Source organism: Garra rufa, chromosome 6 (assembly GCF_049309525.1).
Source record: "Garra rufa chromosome 6, GarRuf1.0, whole genome shotgun sequence".
In the NCBI taxonomy this organism is placed as follows: Eukaryota; Metazoa; Chordata; class Actinopteri; order Cypriniformes; family Cyprinidae; genus Garra; species Garra rufa.
In genome coordinates, this window is record NC_133366.1 from 38,759,222 (window position 1) to 38,778,790 (window position 19,569).

The following is a 19,569-nucleotide window of genomic DNA, read 5'->3' on the forward strand; positions in this document are numbered from 1 at the left end:
TCTCGTAGAGAGAGAAATAGCAGGCTCAACATCAGACGGATCTGAAGCGAAGAAGCTGTCTGACTGGCGCATTACGTCGCTATTTATACCCGTATGTACGGGGCGTGGCGCGTCATGCAAATGCCACTCGCCAATTTTCATTGGCCTTTTGTATAAGGCTCAGAGATGATTGGATTCTAAGCGAATTCCCATGTAACGTCGAAGTGATTCGACTGAAGGGGAACTCCCATCTTATTTCCTCCCTCAACTTCAAAAATCATTTCAGCACTACCGAAGATCAAACACTCTTTACAAAAAAGGTAAAACAGCGATGTAGGGTGATTTTGAAGTTGAGGGCGAAAATTAGATGGGAGTTTTTCAACATATCCTTGTCTTGAACTGTCTTGAACTGGAAAAAAAACAGACTTCAGGCAGAGCAAGACAAGATATTTCCTCGCCTAGAATCATCTACAACCGCATTTGGGATCACTTGAAACCGTATTTAAACTGCATTTTGAAAGTTCAAACTCGGGGCATCATAGAAGTCCACTATATGGAGAAAAATTCTGAAATGTTTTCCTCAAAAAACATAATTTCTTCTTGACTGAACAAAGAAAGACATGACATCTTGGATGACAAGGGGGTGAGTACATTATCTGTAAATTTTTGCTCTGGAAGTAAACTTTAATGCACTGTGAATTAATGAACGACTGTATTTTTGTTAACTAACATTAACAGAGATACATAAATAGTGTTATAAATGTATTGCTTATTGTTCATTCGTGCTGGTTAATGAATTAAATACCATTAACTAATGGAACCTTACTGTAAAGCAGCGGTCCTCAATTCCAGTCCTCGCGCCCCACCGCTCTGCACATTTTGCATGTCTCTCTTAGTTAACACACCTGATTCAAATAACCAGCTCGTTGGAAGTGAACTCCGTGCAGGAACTGTGTTCCGACTGACATGGTCCCTGCACAGTGTTCATTGCTCCCTACTCCCTGAGCGGGGAGCGCATGCAGCGTCTTCACACACAGATGAAACTTACTAGAGAAGTGTGACATAAATGCATCTGTAAATAAATACATTTTAAATTTACGTCTCGAACGCTTTAATGACCTTCACATGGAACATATACACTCGCTTCAAACTAATGAATAATGTCGGAATATCCTGTGATGTCCACTTCGAAGGGCAGTAATGTTGGAATAGAACAAACGTCTGAAGCGATACGTAACACACAATAAATATGCAGAGCGGTGGGGCGCGAGGACTGGAATTGAGAACCGCTGCTGTAAATTGTTAGTGGAATTTGTGGTTAAATGAATTTGACAGAATATACCAAAAATTAATAATAAAAAAATGTCCAGTGAGAAATGTTTGCAGGTACATTTTTCACCTATTAACTAATGGAACCTTACTGTAAAGTGTTAGCGTTTTTATTAAAAATGGGAAATTGACGGTTAAATGAATTTGGCAGAACATGCCAAAAATGAATACTAAAAAATGCCCAGTGAGAAATGTTTGAAATGTTTGCAGGTATATTTTTCACCTATGACTGGCAAAATGTTGATTTTAGAAATTAAATTTAGTGATAATTACATTCACTCATCTCAACTTCGAAACAGAAAATAAAATAAAAAAATGTAATTTAATGATGTAATTATTACAAATTATATAAAAGTATATTATAATTATTTTTAATTATAAAAATAAACTTTTCCCTAAAAATAGTGCACACTACAATTAAATATATATATATAAATATATAAATATTTGAGTGGATCCTGAACAAATTTAATTAGAACTAAAATGCTTTGTGTTTAAAAAATAAAAAATAAATGGTATTTTGAAATGAAGCCATGGTTGTGTTAGATTTTGATTCTACAGCCATTGATATAAGAGGCCAAAACATTGAACTCAGTATTACCTGTGTCAGATGTAGTCTCTTTCTCTCTCTTTCTCTCTCGTTTGAACGTTCTCTGCATGTGTTCTCTAGTGCAGACAGCTCCATCAATCTTTGGCTTTTATTAATAACCTCCCTCTGTTTGAGTCTTTCTCACTTCATCTCTCCACACATCTCTTCTCCTTCTCTCTCTCTCATCATGTCTGTTTCTACTTTTTCTTGTTTTCTGTCAGTTTCAGTTACTATCACTTCTTTTTGTGGCTTCACGTTCCTCATTTCATATTTTGGTTCAGTCTCTGTCTTTCAACAATTTTCTTTTTGAGTTCTCTCATCTCGTATGCCATATATCAGTACCTCATCCTCTCTGGTGCTTTCATGTCTTTTATAGGCATTTCCTGGGTACAGTTTTATACAGTGTTTAAGTTTTAACAAATAGAGTTTTATCAGTACAATTTTATTTAATTTGTCCACTAACAATGCTCAACAGGTGTTATCTCCGTCTCTTAGGATGTAGTGTGTTTGATAGCATTCTGTGATTGAAATGACATTTTAAATGTTCTCTTTTGGATAATTTAATAGCTTACAATTTATTTATTCTAAATGCACAAAATTCAGTTATATTAAAATTTTTGTTTGCATATCAAAACACAAAAAATGCACTCAGGAAAATACAATTTTGCAGTATAAAGCTATTTTAGCCAGCGGCCTGCAGTCCTCAACTGGTGCTGGTTGATTCTATCGCACAAAAAAAAATCCACAGGATTTATTTTTTGGCCTTTTCATGCTTTTAACAGACGAGACAGTGGATAATGACAGGAAAGTGTGGGGCTCAGCTGTCAGATTGCCAGAGGTGCAGTTGCACCACAGTCAAACCAAAATTTATTTAGACACCTTCAACATTTCTTACATTATCACAGTTTATTCACTATAGTATAATGGTAATAAAATATGACAAGAACTCAGAGTTAAACTGTGTCAGAACAAAATCTTGATAATGTCAGATAACTTTGATAGAAAGGTATGGATTACAATCAACTAAAAATTCAGACAACTGTTAGTATGACAATATTTACACAACTATCAATACTTGGTTGACCAATTACCAAGCAATGCCTAATTTTGTTCAATCTGTGGTTTAAAAAGGTCACATTAGCAATTAAAATACTTAAGCAAAACATGGTCAGGCCAAAGTGTCTAGATAATTTTTGGTCCCAAATGTTTATCAGCTTAACTGGTTGTCCACTGTATGAGGAATTTTTGGGTATAATATGTCACAATTTACTTGATTTTGCTATCCTCACTTACATTAATGAACTATAGTGTCCTGTACTCACTAGTAAAAAAATATACAAATTTATCTGGTGTCTGAATAATTTTTGGTTTGACTGTATATGTTATTTGGCTGAAGCCAAATGTTTGTTAAACATTGTGTCTGGCTTTGATTTATAAATTACAAATAAATAATACATTTACTAAGCATTCTGAATGTTCCCAAATCAGCTTTGAATGCATAATTGCAGCAAATTATGGATGATTAAATATTATTCTTGATAAAATTTTATAAATATTAATTATTGTACACTGACTTAACTTTTTGATAAGATTATCACTTAATCACTTGAGAAAAATAACAATATTTTAAGCAACCAAGGCATTTCATATAACATTTTTTTTTTTTTTTTTTACCTTGCTGAAAAAAAAGCATACAGTAGGAAAAAGTTTTCATGGCATTTTTTAATATGACATGCATAAAGCAAAAAGGAAAAACAAATCTTAAGTTTTAAAATAAATCACTCTGGGGATATAAAAGTGCCCAGAGTTAGAAAAAAAAAAAGGCTCTTATGTTATTTATTCTCTCTGTATTTTCTGGGACTGAGACGAAAGACTGAATATCTGATGAAAAAAATGTAGAGCAGGAAAAAAGAAGTAGGATTGAGTGAGAGCAAAAAAAGAAAAGAAAGACAGTGAAGATAGAGAGTAAAAAAAAACACATTGTGTCACAAATGTGTCGTAGTTCATGTTTCAAAGTACCCGCTGCTTACTGCTTTGTCAAAGAACGAACACTAACACACACACACACACATTTTCTATCACATTTTGCTGAGAGCTGTTAGAGATTGCTGATGTGTTTCTGAATGCTTATCAAACCAGCCCATGTCTCATATGACAGACAGACAAGGTTACAGCAGACATCGGTCGTGTGTGTGTGTGTGTGTGTGTGTGTGTGTGTGTGTGTGTGTGTGTGTGTGTGTGTGTGTGTGTGTGTGTGTGTGTGTGTGTGTGTGTGAACATTCTGGAGTTTTCCAGATTTCCTCCATTACTGAGTGTAAAAATCAAAAAGCCGTTGAGAGATCAATACAGTGGTGGCTAAAATTATTATATCACCAGCTAAAAAATGCTTTTAAGTCAGTTATTTCTATCTTTTGCTGCAGTGTGTCAATAGAAAATATCAGTTTACATTTCCAAATATTCATTTTGCCATTAATTGTAATAATCCAGTTAGATTTTTGTTTGCACAAGGAGTCTGACAACAGCCAGTGCTCCACACAGAGATCTGATCTCATCATCATCCAGTCTGTCTGGAATGACATGAAAAAACAGAACAAACTGAGAGAGATTAAATCCAGAAAGCTGTGGCAACGTCTCCAAGATGCTTCAAGAGACCTACCTGCAAAGCTACCTGAAAAATGATGTGCAAGTGCACCTAGAGCAAAAGCTGCTTTAAACATAAAGGATGGTCACACCCAATGTTGATTTAATTTAGTTAATTGAAGTTAATTGATAAAGATAGATAAAATCTATTTTTGACAGCATCCTTATTTGACAGCATCCCCAAGTGTCTAAAACTTTTAACAGTACTGTAGCTTTGCAGGTATGTTTATTGAAGCATCTTGGAGACGTTGCCACAGTTCTCCTGGATTTAGTCTGTCTCAGTTTGTTCTGTTTCTTCATGTATTCCAGACAGTCTGGATAATGATGAGAACAGATCTCTGTGTGGAGCACTGGCTGTTGTCAGACTCCTTGTGCAAACAAAAATCTCACTGGTTCATTAATGGCAAAATGAACGTTTGGAAATGGAACTGATATTTCCTACTGATACACTACAGCAAATGAGAAATAACTGATTTAAAACCATTTTTTAGCTAGTGAAAATACTAGTGTTCTAATCATTTTGGCCACCACTGTATATCACAATGAACACACAAATTCGAAAGATGTTGGAAAGAAGTCTTTAAGATTGTAAATAGCTCTCTTCTTGTTTACAGGTTTGATCCTCAGAAGGGCTTTTGGTGTCAGCTGTTGGAAGGGGGCAGGACTAAATGTTTGGGGAAGAGCAAGGGCCGCAAATACCCACCCATGGACTCCGAGGTACCACCTAACAACAGTAAACTCTGAGCAAAATGGAGCCTTTAATCTTTAATGATTACAGCTGCATTGCCATCACTGAGTAATATGGGTCACAGAGAGAGAGAAAGAGTGAGAGAGAACTCATTCTGACCTCTGACTGTTCAATTTTGCAACAGCTAACATGTCTGTGGCTCATGTACTGAATAACTGATACCTATAGAACAACTCTCACTGTTGCTTCATATTTCTCTATTTTTTCGGACAAAAAGTTCTCCCAAGAAAAAAAAAATCTTACATTTATTCACCCTTGTGTCATTCCAAACCTACACTCTCAGAAAAAAAGGTACAAAAGCTGAGAAGGTGCCTAAAGGATCTATCCACCTTATTCTTTAACGTGGAAGAAGGCCTATGAGTGAGACTTCTGATTCATTAGCCACGATAGGGAAATAACGAAAAGTATAACAACGTGCAGTAAACGGTAATACTGTTTGGACTACAAACCAGTGTGTTAATAATTAAGATAATATATTAAAATAATATGATAAGACACAACAATTTGCAATATCAAGAAGCAAAGCTGTTTTTGTACAGCTAAAAATAGGATGCAGATGACACCGGAAGCCAGAACCATAAAATTTACAAATGACTCTTACGGTGGTAGCTTGAAGGTACACATTAGTACCTCAAGTGTACATATTAGTACCCAAAATGTTAAAAAGTGTACCTTTTGAAGAGACAGCACCCCAGTGAGAGCCTTTGTACCTTATTTGGCTGAGATACGGCTATTTGAAAATCTGGATTCTGAAGTTGCAAAAAAATCTAAATATTGAGAAAATCACCTTTAAATTTGCCCAAATGAAGTTCTTAGTAATGCATATTACTAATCAAAAATGAAGTTTTGATATATTTACAGTAGGAAATTTACAAAATATCTTTATGGAACATGATCTTTACTTAATATCTTAAGGATTTTGGCATAAAAGAAAAATCAATCATTTTGACCCATACTTTGTGTTGGCTATTGCTACAAATATACCAGTGGTCCAGGGTCACATACTATTATGTACCTCAATTGTGAAATCATAGTTTTCGGTACAGCAAAAAACTAAACGTAAAATTGCTTTGTTGTTCCTTTTTTATCAAACAGTGGATTACTAATCAGAGGTCTGAGGTGCTTCCTTTTTGGATGCAAAATATTTGTTCAAAATGTATTTTAGCCTGAATTTGAAATGTGTGCATCAGCGCTTAGTGGAAAAAGTTTAAAGGATTAGTTCACTTCCAGAATAAAAATGACCTGGTAATTTACTCACCCCTATGTCATCCAAGATGTTCAAGTCTTCCTTCAATCAAGAAATTAAGGTTTTTGAGGAAAACATTCCAGAATTTTTCTCTATATAGTGGACTTTAATGAGAGTCAACAGGTTGAAGGTCTAAATTGTAGTTTCAATGCAGCTTTAAAGGGCTCTACACGATCCCAGCCGAGGAATAAGGGTCTTATTTAGCGAAACGATAGGTCATTTTCTAAAAAAAAAAAATATATATATATATATATATATATATATATATATATATATATATATACTTTTTAACCACAAATGCTCATCTTGCACTAGCTCTGCGATGCATGTCTTACAAGTACTTTCTTAAAAATAAAGGTGCTTTAAAAGTTTCTTCAAGCAGTGCCATAGAAGAACCATTTTTGGTTCCACAAAGAACCATTCAGTCAAAGATTCTTTAAAGAACCATCTGTTTCTTACCTTTTTATAATCTGAAAAACCTTCTTTTGCCACAAAGAACCTTTTGTGAAACAGAAAGGTTCTTCAGATGTTGAGGTTCTTTATCGAACCATTTAGACAAAAAAGGTTCATCTATGGCATCGTGAAGAACTTTTATTTTTAAAGGAGAAGTCCGGTGTGATATTGACCTAAAGTGTAATGAATCATGATACCAAGTGTGAACTTACCTTTCATAGCTCATCTCGACTTGTCCCCTGCACTACAAAATCTGGCACTAGTTAGCCGATGCTAACAACAGGTTGTCGTTGAGGGTGCATCGGGCATCGGACTAGCCATGTAAATAAATCACTGTTTTACACCATTTACGAGGCACACAGTAGCTCCACACTTCATTGGTAGACTTCCAAGGGCCCTGACATTTAAAACGAGACATTGAGAACTTTGAAAAAGCACCGGTAGTTTATTTACAAGAAGATTTATACAGACAGTAACTTTAGGAAATTTACTGTTCGCCGCCATCTTGAATTTAGTCACGATAAGTCGAGTGTCGAGCAGGAAGGACAACCTGTTGTTAGCATCGGCTAACTAGTGCCAGATTTCGTAGTGCAGGGGACAAGCCGAGATGAGCTATGAAAGGTAAGTTCACACTCGGTATCATGATCCATTACACTTTAGGTCAATATCACACCGGACTTCTCCTTTAAGAGTGTAGTTGTGCTGAAAAGTCATGCGTGGTAGTTCTTCATCTGTGTACATTGGTACAAAAATGTAGGGTAGGACGAAAAACACTCCTACAACTTCAAAATTGTCAGGCATCGTTGTTTTACCTTTTTTTAATTCTTTGCACATTCACTTGGTAAACACTGGGTCGGTACTTTCACCTACGTCACACGTGTGTGATTATGTAATGCGTGAGGTCAAGCTAGTCCAAGACGAGTATTTGTGGTTCAAAAAGTATTTACGTTTGTTTTTTGTTTTTTAAGAAAATGGCATATCGCTTCGCTAGATAAGAGATTCCTCGGCTGGGATCGTGTAGAGTCCTTTGAAGCTGCATTGAAACTGCAGTTTGGACCTTCAACCTGTTGGCTCCCATTTAAATCCACTATATGGAGAAAAATCCTGCAATGTTTTCCTCAAAAACCTTATTTTTCCTGAGGCAGTTCACTCTGTGTCCTTTGTTATTTTCTGCTCGCAACATCAAAGTATATCAAAATAAATGGTCCCATCTTTCTTGAAATACCGTCCACCCTATCTAGCTGAACCAACAATATCCTTTGTCCTTTGAAAAAGTTGCTAGAGGGGAAACTAAGTTCCAAAATTGAGTTGATCAAACCACCACTGCATTTGTTCGGTGCAGGTGCATGCCAAACCAAAAGACCTGTACCGAAAATGAAGTTGTGTCCTATTTCACACTTATATTCTTTACAAAAGTCTGTTCTGCTCAGTAAAATGTGTTCTTTTTACTCTTTCCTTTTCTAGTCACGAGCGTTTCTCTCCAGATTCTACAGGGATCAGAACATTGAATTATCTAAGCTGCTGCACAGACTGGGTCAGCCTCTACCGGCCTGGCTCAGAGAGGAACTACAGAAGGTCAGGTAGCCCTAACCAAACCACTGCTCCTCCGGGTCAAAGATCCAGATTCACCCCTCAATGGAAACTAGACACTTGAACAGTACTCAATGCCACCTACCTGCAAGCTTGCAGAGCAAAGGTCAGAAATTCAACTCACCATTCATTGGTGCCTCTGGAAATCCAAACAAAGCAGTGTGGTGTGTCCATGGCAACATTACATTTTTGTTGCAAAAGGTCAGTTTTTTTTTTTCAGTGAGATACGGTGATGTAACTGTGACCCTTGAACTTCAGATGCAGCTGAACAAAGACTGCATGAAGACTGTAACTGAAAAAAAAACATAAATGTCCACAGACTTCCTCCTATATATACTTTCCCCAATCAGACACTGGATATAAAGGTACGGCTTTAGATTTTATACGTCATTGAGAGATTTAGAACTGCACAACCACTGTTCGTAACCTCACCCTTGCAAATATATCAGTCAATCAATCTGTACGCCAGTCAAAGGTGAAAGATGCAAAATGTCAATATGGAGAAATAAAGAGCACAGTCAAGTTTTCTGCATCAGCTTTAAACCGGTCAATGGAGTGATGTCATTGTGATGTCAATGTCTCAGTCCACGTCCCAGTTACTGTTGTTCTAGACACAATGGCCTGAAGAGCGGAAATGATTTTGGTTTGTGTGTGTGTGCTTGTATGTGTGTGTGCGCGAGTGTGTGTGTCTAGGCATATGTCTGTAGCCAGGTAGCCTTAGCCCCGCCCACTGGACTGCAACTGGTTGGCTGATCAATTTGAAATGTGACTTTTATTTTTGAAAACAATTTGCCTCAATAAGGTAAGAAAGTGCTTTGAGAAATATGTAAATAACTATATATATTCAATAAACACTGGAGAGATTCATGTTTCCGTAAAACACTTCTTGCAAAGTTGTCTCTATTTATGCATGATGTACTTACACACACAAACATATAGTCAAAGTAAAAGGTTCTTAATTTTATTAATGCACTCTATTAAGGTGCACGGGATCAATTATATAAAACCTTACTGCTAAACTGTGTAGTCATCTTGTTTTTAATAAAACACTTCCCTCTAGTGGTCACAGACTTCACTAACATACAAATTAAAGGGATAGTTCATCCAAATATGAAAGTTCTGTCATTAATTACTCCCCTCATGTTATTCCAAACCTGTAAGACATTTGTTCATCTTCAGAACACAAATTACGATATTTTGGATGTAGTCCAAGAGAACGCAACTACCACGTTCAAGGCCCAGAAAAGCAGTAAGGACTTCATTAAACCAGGATTTCCTAAACTGGGCTTAATGTAAGAACTGCAGTGGGTTTGTGAGTTGATAAAAAGTTAACAATAAATTAAATCCTACAATGTCAAATAAAAATTATTTAAACACTTGAACACTAAAAATAGAAATTTTAGATGGTTTTGACCAGCTAAAATGTTTGGGAATCCCTTTTTTATGCATGGTCTAAATGGTCTAAATTCCCCCCCCCCCCAAATTCAGAAGCATAGATTGTGAAATTATTTATATTACATTTACATGTGAACATAGTCAAAGTTAGATAGTATGACACACAGTGAATTTTTTAGAAAGGAAAATTTAAAAGAGAAAAAAAAATTAGGGAGAATCAATAAATTATAAATGATTTAATCTCTTTATGTTAATAATATGTAATCATGTAATCCATAAAAAAGTAACTGTAATCTGATTATGAGCATTATGTAATGTAATATACTCTATTTACAAGTACTTGATTTTTGGAATCTGATTACGTAATTCATAGATAAATCATATAAGATTTAAGGTTTAAATCAGACGTGAGTCCTTTGAAAAAAAATCTAAATGTAAAATGGGTTGAATCTTGTTTTGGTGTTCTGTTAAAATGTAGAATTTAATCAGCTTCAGTTATAATACGGGTTTTCATTGTTGTGGTGAATGTCTATTTCTCAGATCATAAAAAGTGTGTCCCCTTATGAAAATGCCCTGGTTGTGGCCCTGCTACGTACCATATTATTACCATATGACACAACATTATTGCACTAAAGTACTGCCATACTGCCATAGAAGGTTTTTCTGAGGGGGTAGTCAACAAGCTTACTTCATTATATGGGCCATTCTACAAAACTGGTTTAAAGTCAGAGTTGGTAACATCTTTTTAAAAAGTGCCTTTTCCCACAAATTTTGTATGTATGCAAATTGTATCATTTCCAAGGTACACATTTCTAGTAATAGTGCAGTTACGTCTCATATTGTATTTTCAGCAAGTTTTGGAATATTTGTCCTCCCCCAAAATTTGTCACTACCGAAACAGTAACATGTACTTTAATAAGAAGGGTTTAACTATTAAGATTTGCTTACATAATCCTTGTAAATATATTTTTGCTATTTTATTGAAAAGTTGAGGTAAATCTATAACAATTACAATTTTAACAACAGTTTAAGCGTTATATATGAGATTTGTTGTATTTCGAATTCAATCCTTCTTTGTAAAAGGCAAAAAGTTGATCATACTGATTTCAAACTTAAAGATTCATTAGTTTGAATATACACTGATCCAAACACTATAACATTTTAGTTGATAATTCAGTATAATTCAGTGTCGGTCGTGACTGCACATTTTGGGTAGTGACAATGTTTTGGTAGCGAACACCTCACATTACAGAATTTTAACACTAATACCAAAACACTACTAAACCATACTAAAACTGTACTAAAATGTTGTTTATTTCGCTCAAATAAACGATTATGTCTTCCCTTTTGTAAATACTGAAACAATGATGACTTTTGGTTGTGACTGTTTCAGTAGTGACAATTTTAGATACTTTTGGGCCCAGCTCAAAGACGCTAATCAGCACATAGTTAGCCTAGCACAATTCTGAAAACTTGTACACATATACAAACTAAATGTTATGGAATAACTCAATAAAGTGTGCTTAATTGCAGAAAAAAGGCGTTTGGAAGTGCCATTCCTTAAACTTACACACAGATTTTCAGACTTTTCAACTCATTTGCGTCAAAATGATAGGGCCTGTCTACTCAACAAGTAGCTATGAGAGCGAGGAACACATGAATATTTCCCGATCATAAATGTAGGGGCGTAGTTAAAATCAGTCTCTGCCAATGGTCTAAAACACATGAAAATGTGTAACCGACCACATCACTGCATATATACATTTTCTTTATATACAGTTTCATTTTTTTTCCAAAAATCAAAAGAATATTTTCAAAAAGAACAATGGAATAAAATGCAAAAATTATTTCAATATCATTTTCATAAATTGAAATTTACGGTTTAGGGTTCGACATAATTGAAAGTAACTCAATAAATGATCATTTGATGTATATTGCTTACTAGTATTTTTAAAACGTGAGTAAACATCTAAGATTTGAATTCTTAAATGCTTTTCAAGTATGTGTTTTTGTTGTGGAACAGCAGTTCGCACCAATTCTGTAGAATGGCCCAGTTTATATTATACATTTCTGTTTTTGTGATACCTTTAGAGACATCATAAAGTAACTAAATTAAATGATAACTGCTTTCTGTCATAGTAAATAACCCTATAATCATAATGAAAAAAATAATTGCGAAAATGCTTACATTTAGATAGTTCCACAATTTCGCAATTAGGACAGTTATTTTATTCATAGGTATCCTCCAGGTGGCGCTACAACACTCAATCTCAATCACTGTAACACATCTCTCCCTCAGTGAGCTGTCAGGATTGATCTTCCACGCATGAGAACAATGTCACTAGATCAACAATCTGTGTGAAACATCTCTCCCTTCCTGCCTATGTAACTGCAGACTTATTCACATGTCCCCAATTTTACATGTACTCACTGTATTTGTGCTTCTGGCAAAACTAATGCATTTTCATTCAGATTTACTTCAAGTGAATCACAATGTTTACTGCGGAAGTAGTGGATGAATACTAACAAATAATCTACATGCATTTCTAAAAATGAATTTAGCTCTTTCCCATGACACAGTAAACTTGTCTCCATAGAGATGAGCTCAAAGGAGGCGTGTATTTGAAATGCAGTGTCAACACACATATACACACAATGGACCTGTGGTACATTGTATGTAAACAAAAGGCTTTCTGAAAAGGCTACGCTAACATTGCACTGTCAGGTCTGTACACAGTTAGTCCACTGTGTGAACAAAACAGCTAGGTGGACTAACAATTTTGTCAGAAACATCCTCAAATAGAAAATATAGACGTGCCTTCACACAAACACACCACAAAACCAGTCATAAGTAGCACGGGTATATTTCTAGCAATAGCCAAAAATACATTGTGTGGGTCAAAATGATCGATTTTTCTTTAAAAAAATCATTAGAATATTCAGTAAAAATCATGTTCGATGAAGATATTTTGTAAATTTCCTACCGTAAATATATGAAAACTTATTTTTGGTTAATAATATGCATTGCTACGAACTTAAACTTAAGGCGATTTTCTCAGTATTTAGATTTTTTTTTTCGCACCGTCAGATCCAGATTTTCAAATAGTTGTATCTTGGCCAAATATTGTCCTATCCCAACGAATCAGTAAAACGCTTATTTATCAAATGTTGTATAACAATAAAAAATAAATGACCCTTATGACTGTTTTTTGGTCCAATCTCACTTGTTCTCAAACTGGTTTTAGTATTTCCTCTCACGTTTTCTCCAATAAAATCTTTCGATTTAAGCAGACAGTACTACTTTATTCCAACAAGTTTTCTAATGACCAATATTTGACCATTTATCAAATGTTAAATGCTCCAAACTGAGGTTGTAAGACAACGGTGTAGCTCTTTGATTTGAAGTTCCTCTAAATATTATTTGCAGCCCTCGTGAATAGCGCATCACTTGAAGTACACTTTTTAGGCAATAATAAAAGCGCCACACCATGTTCAGAAATATTTAAACATACATTACAGCGATACTAATCACAATTAAACAGAATTATTGACCCTGTGTGAACAAATCAACACTTTTTACAGTTTTCATAGTACAGAAGATTACAATGAATGGTACATTAGAAAAACATGAATTTACAAGTCTAAACTGCAACGCCTTAGTTTGTGCAAAATAATTGAGTTTGTGGTTGGTCAGCTTTTTTATATACTGTACACAGACCAGTAATGAATTGTGTTAAAAAAGGGGTGTAGTCTGTATAAAGACAACACGCATAAATCATGCTCATTGAGGTGTAACCTAGACATAAATCACAAAAACACATTATTTAAGCTAACATGAAATATCTCCACACTAAAACAAAGAGGTACAAACAGCTTTGCATTGCACATAAATTCCCATATCCAACTGGCTTCTGGAAGTGATTGTGGCACTGCAGAAATATTAAGCAAATGTATGATTTGCTTTTTTGTCCCAGTATTGAGATATGGTGAGCCTCAGTCCAGTTATCATCACGAACATCTGAACTGTAATACATGATGTCATGCTTCCTGTGGAGGAATATGATGTCATTTAATGTGTCGATGCAGTGATGTGGTCGGTTACTTAGCAATGGCATTGTAACCATATCCCAGGAGTTAAGAATCACCATACGTTTCTTGGCAGGAAATCCAGAATCTTCTCATTTCAGCATTGAAGCTTGATGTGATCTCAAGCCATTGGAACGTTCTTTAATCCAATATGTATCAAATTGGGACTTTACTCGTCCCACTTTACAGGCTCAAACAGTTTCTGTCTCTTAATGGTATATACAGTCACATAGATACGCTTTCATTATCGCATTCACCAAAAAAAAAAAAAAAAACACATTAATTCCACACTCAACATTGTGGTCTATTCAACCTAGACGTGCTCATTATAAAAAAAAAGAATTAGGACTTGAAATAATGCCAATTTAAGACCAATCGACACATCGCTATTATGATGGGCCTACTTTTTTTCCCAGTAAAAATATATAAACATTGTTAAAACAAGTTACTGAAGCAAAAAAAAACAACAACTGACAACTTGTTTTGTATTGTTTTAAGCATACATTCCAATTAATTTTAAATGATAAACAAGTCTTAAGGCCCTTCACACCAAGAGCAATAACGATAACTATAAATACAACGATAACTGTGTTTTTGTTGCATTTACACGACTTCAACCAGTAGATGTCCTCGGCACGCACGTTGTGAGAGCATCTAAACCAGGGGTGCCCAACCCTGTTCCTGGAGATCTACTATCCTGCAAAGTTCAGCTCCAACCCTGAAGAAACACACCTGAACCAGCTAATTAATCTCTTTAGTAGCACTTGACAATTACAGACAGCTGTGTTGGAGCAGGGCTAGAACAGAAATCTGCAGGTAGGTAGATCTCCAGGAGCAGGGTTGAGCAGCCCTGATCTAAACCAAAGTCCCTTTAAGGCAAGTCATGTCACTCGGCGGCCATCTTTGAAACGCCTCACCGGCATGCAAGTGCAGCTTCTATCTCTTTGAATGGGGAAACATCAAATTCTCCAAAAATGTTCACCAAGCTAAGGATTGAATTTCATATTTGAAATCACCAATGAAATCTGACAAGAGCTGCCTCATAAATATTGTTCCTTGTGCTGCAATATCGTTAAAAAAGCGCACATCTCAGAACGCTGACTGTTTCGATAGCAACCGGGACTTCTGCAGCTGCAGTGCCGCGCTAACTTTACTAATCAACAACTGGCTATTTTATTAAGAAGGAGGGGCTTCGCGGTCATAATGAGCGGCCATTTGACTGCAAGCATCTCAGCGGGACGAGCCACTGAAGCTGCTGGCCACGCCGCCTTCCGTGCCTTCCTGCTGCGCTTTCCGGCGATTATATCCTTTCAATAAATCGGTCATAAAAGAGCAAAAGCGTCGGGGACCGCCACGATATCTGCATTTCCTGCCTGGGTGAGGAGCACGCGGTGATCGCGCTCGCTGAGGGCGGCTGCCTCCGCTTGCGTCGACGCTGCTGACGAAGGGACTGTCATGGAGGAGGAGGAGGAGGATTCCTGCTCTATCCTGGCGTCGTGCAGTGAGGATTGGGAGAGCTCTGCGGACCTCGCTCCCCCCGCACACGCCCCGTCAGGTACGAGAGCATCAATTGAGGCAGAATTGATGAGATTCCTCACACAGGCCACGGCGAGCCTTGGCCTCGAGTGGTCCTCACCAGAGCAGCCCGCTCGCAACCGGCTGGACGGCTGCTTTCTGCCAAAAGGGGAGCGCGCTTCAAGCGCATCGAAACCGGCGCCTTTTCTTCCTGAGCTACATGAAGAACTGGCTAAGTCCTGGAGCGCCCCCCACTCGACGAGAGTGCGCCCTTCTTCTTCTCTTGCGTTCTCTGCTGTAGACGGCGCCGAGAAGAGAGGATACCTATCGATGCCGCCGGTCGAAGAGGCGATTGCAGCCCACTTGTGCCCGCCCTCCGCTGGACGGCGTGCTAAGTCGGCGCTGCCCTCAAAAGCCTGCCGCCAAACGTCTAGCCTGCTCCGCCGCGCGTACACCGCCGCTGGGCAGGCCGCGTCAGCGCTGCACACTATGGCCACGCTGCAGATCTTCCAGGCTGACCTCCTCCGAAGGCTGGATGAGGAAGGCTCTGAAGCGATCTGTGTGCCGGACTTAAGAAGCGCCACGGACCTCGCTCTCCGCGCTACAAAGTCCGCAGCACAAGCCATGGGACGTAACATGGCCGCACTTACGACAACCGAGAGACATCTGTGGCTGACGCTTTCAGAAATGGCCGAGTCCGAACGCACCGCGTTCCTTGACGCCCCACTCTCACCTGCTGGCTTGTTCGGATCCTCTGTCAAGGATTTCACGGAGAGATTCGCAGAGGTACAGAAAGCGTCTCAGGCGATGAGGCACTTCCTGCCGAAGCGTTCTAGTTCTGTTGCCGGCCGTGGAAGACCGCCCGCGCAGAACTCACAAACTCAGCCTCAGCCCACCGCAGCAGCTTCGCAGCGTCACCGAATGCAGGGCGCGAGACCGCGTTCCCGCTCTTCAGGCCGCCGTCCCGTCGGACGCAGCCAGAGGCCCAGAATTGAATTGAAACCTGAGCCTCCAAAGCTGTCCTAGCAAAGCTAGGAAAAAGACGGTGCACGAGTCCCGCTGTCGCCGGACTCCCACCAAAGGTATTCGCTCGTCCAGTTCCAAGAAATGTGACTGTTCCAGTGTATTTTGCAGCCAACAAACCGGCTCTGTCGCCCGTTTGCCTGTACTCAAAAGCCGTTCTCACGGCTACCCAGATAAATCCAAAAAAGAGTGTATTTTCTGGTGTCCCGGCCACGGCCGATGGTGTTTCACGTGTAGTCAGAATGCCCACTTCCCAGTGCCCATCTCTACACACAAGCACACCCTGTCACACAGGTCACGCGTACATAAAATCGACTCGGATCGATTGCGCTTCACAACCGGCCACGGCCGATGGTGTTTCACGTGTAGTCAGAATGCCCACTTCCCAGTGCCCATTTCTACACACAAGCACAACCTGTCTAGAGTGCGGATCGGGCCGCATTTTTCTGTCCGAGCCCGGCCCGCGTCCGACAGAGCAGTAACCGAGCCCGACCCGAACCCGACAGGCATTAAGATATTTATGTCCGAGCCCGATCCCAGCCCGACACAGTTAAAATCTTTTTTTTTTCTCATACTAATGACACGTGCAGTTTTTTGTGTGGAAAGCCCGCTTTTATTAAGCAACTGTAGGAAGGCGTTCGGAAATGTCAACAGATGAGCGCATCAGTGCACACGGGGCAAAAAGCGCTGTTATAACACAGGCGCACTATCGCGCTGATGTAATCGAGCCCGACCCGAACCCGAGCATCCTTTCTAAATATCTGTCCGAACCCGGCCCGGCCCGTCGGGTTCCGTCGGGTACTGTCGGGCTCGGCTCGGTTATCCATCCTCTAAACCTGTCACACAGGCCCCGCGCACATAAAATCGACTCAGATCGATTGCGCTTCACATGTGGTAAACGTGCCCACTTCACAGTGCCCACAGACATCACATTATGCACGTCAAAAGGTTTCTGTAAAAACGAAACTAACGTGCATGCAGGTGAACGGTGTTTGCAGTGTGTTAAATGTGCCTGTTGCCACACAACCACATCCACACACAGACATAATAGTTCCCGCTATCAGTGTGCCCCACACCCCGAATGTCACGAGCACGTCTCTGGTGCCACAGCACACCGAAACCACTCCGTTACTGAAAGAACGGAGCACGCTTCGTATTCAACCTCTAGCTATTCATGCAAACGCATGGGAAAAGCTTCCAGGGGTTTCGAAATGGGTGCTGGACATTATAAAAGGAGGCTATTCGCTACAGTTTCACCGACGCCCGCGCCGCTATACAGCGCGCGTCGAGACCACAATGCAGACAGAAACAGCACACCTGCTTCGAGCCGAAGTGGCAAAACTATTGAGCAAAGGGGTCATAGAGCCCCTTTCTCAAGCTCAAAGCGAAGGAGGGCTGTACAGCAGATATTTCCTGGTACCGAAAAAAGACGGTGGTCTCAGACCCATATTAGATCTAAGGCGACTGAACAAAGCGCTGGTGAAGCGTCGGTTCAGGATGCTCACGACCAGAAAAATCCTCGCGCAAGTTCGCCAAGGAGACTGGTTCGTGTCAGTGGATCTGAAAGACGCATATTTTCAAATACAGATAGCGTCACGTCACAGGCGATTTTTGAGATTCGCCTTCGAGGGCCAGGCATATCAGTACACAGTCCTGCCGTTCGGTTTGTCCCAGGCACCCCGTACATTTACGAAGTGCATGGACGCAGCGCTCGTTCCTCTCAGACTGAAAGGTGTGCGCATACTGAACTATTTGGACGATTGGCTGATTCTAGCGCAGTCTCGCTCAGTGCTTGTACAGCATACGACCATGTTACTCGATCACCTCGAGAATTTGGGTCTCAGAGTCAATTGGGCGAAGAGCTCCCTGTCCCCCAGTCAGAAAACTTCCTTCCTGGGCACAGAATTGGACTCGCTGTCAATGATAGCGCGGCTGTCATCACAGCGCGCAGCGGACATTCAGCACACAGCGGGCTCGTTCCGCTGCGGCGCGTCCGTCCCGCTCAAAAAATTTCAGAAAATGCTGGGTCTCATGGCCTCAGCATCATCAGTTCTGCAGCTGGGTCTGCTATGTATGCGCCCACTGCAGTTCTGGCTGAAAGCGCGCGTCCCGCGTCAAGCGTGGGCGTCCGGTCGGCTTCGTCTCACGGTCAATCAGAAATGTGTCACAGCCCTGAAACCGTGGAAAGCAGTCGACTGGTACCAGTCAGGTGTAAGCCTGGGGACTTCCTCGAGAATAAAAGTGGTGTCTACGGACGCGTCCACCTCGGGATGGGGGGCTCTGCTCGAGGGCAGACCGTCTTTTGGCCAGTGGTCAGAACGGGAAAAGCTCCTGCATATCAACTGCCTCGAAATGCTGGCAGTACAGAACGCGCTGATGCGCTTCTGTCCCCAAATAAAAGGAAACCATGTACTAGTCCGCTCGGACAACATGTCAGTGGTTTCCTATATAAATCGCCAGGGCGGTCTCAGGTCCAAAAACCTATACAGACTTGCAGAACGCCTCCTGGTATGGGCTCAGCGCAACCTGCGCTCGCTGAAAGCAGCGCATGTGCCGGGGCTTCTAAACATAGGGCCAGACAGACTGTCCAGGAACAATGTTCCAGCAGGCGAATGGTCTCTACACCCACAGACAGTACAACTACTGTGGAAAAAATTCGGCAGAGCGGAAGTAGACCTGTTTGCGTCTCCGAACAACGCTCACTGTCTGGAATTTTACTCAAAAAGCAGAGACGCGCTGGCCCACGAATGGCCCAGCCGTCATCTCTATGCTTTTCCCCCCGTCTCTCTCCTACCTCAGGTGATAGAGAGGGTCAGGGAAAAAGGATGTTCAATACTGCTGATAGCGCCGTTTTGGGAAAACCAGCCCTGGTTCCCAGCGCTGATGCAGCTGACGAGCACTGCCCCGTGGCCGATACCAGTGAGGAGAGACCTTCTCTCTCAGGCCAGCGGCTCGATTTGGCATCCTCACCCAGAG

At 40.0% G+C, this 19,569-nt stretch overlaps 1 long non-coding RNA gene across 1 annotated transcript; it reads left to right on the top strand.

The window, feature by feature from the left end:
• The first annotated feature begins 5,130 nt into the window (after nt 1–5,130).
• On the top strand, nt 5,131–9,456 carry LOC141337533 (uncharacterized). Its single transcript, XR_012355768.1, has 2 exons — nt 5,131–5,254; nt 8,449–9,456. It is a non-coding gene; the product is annotated as an uncharacterized lncRNA (long non-coding RNA).
• The last annotated feature ends 10,113 nt before the right edge of the window (nt 9,457–19,569 follow it).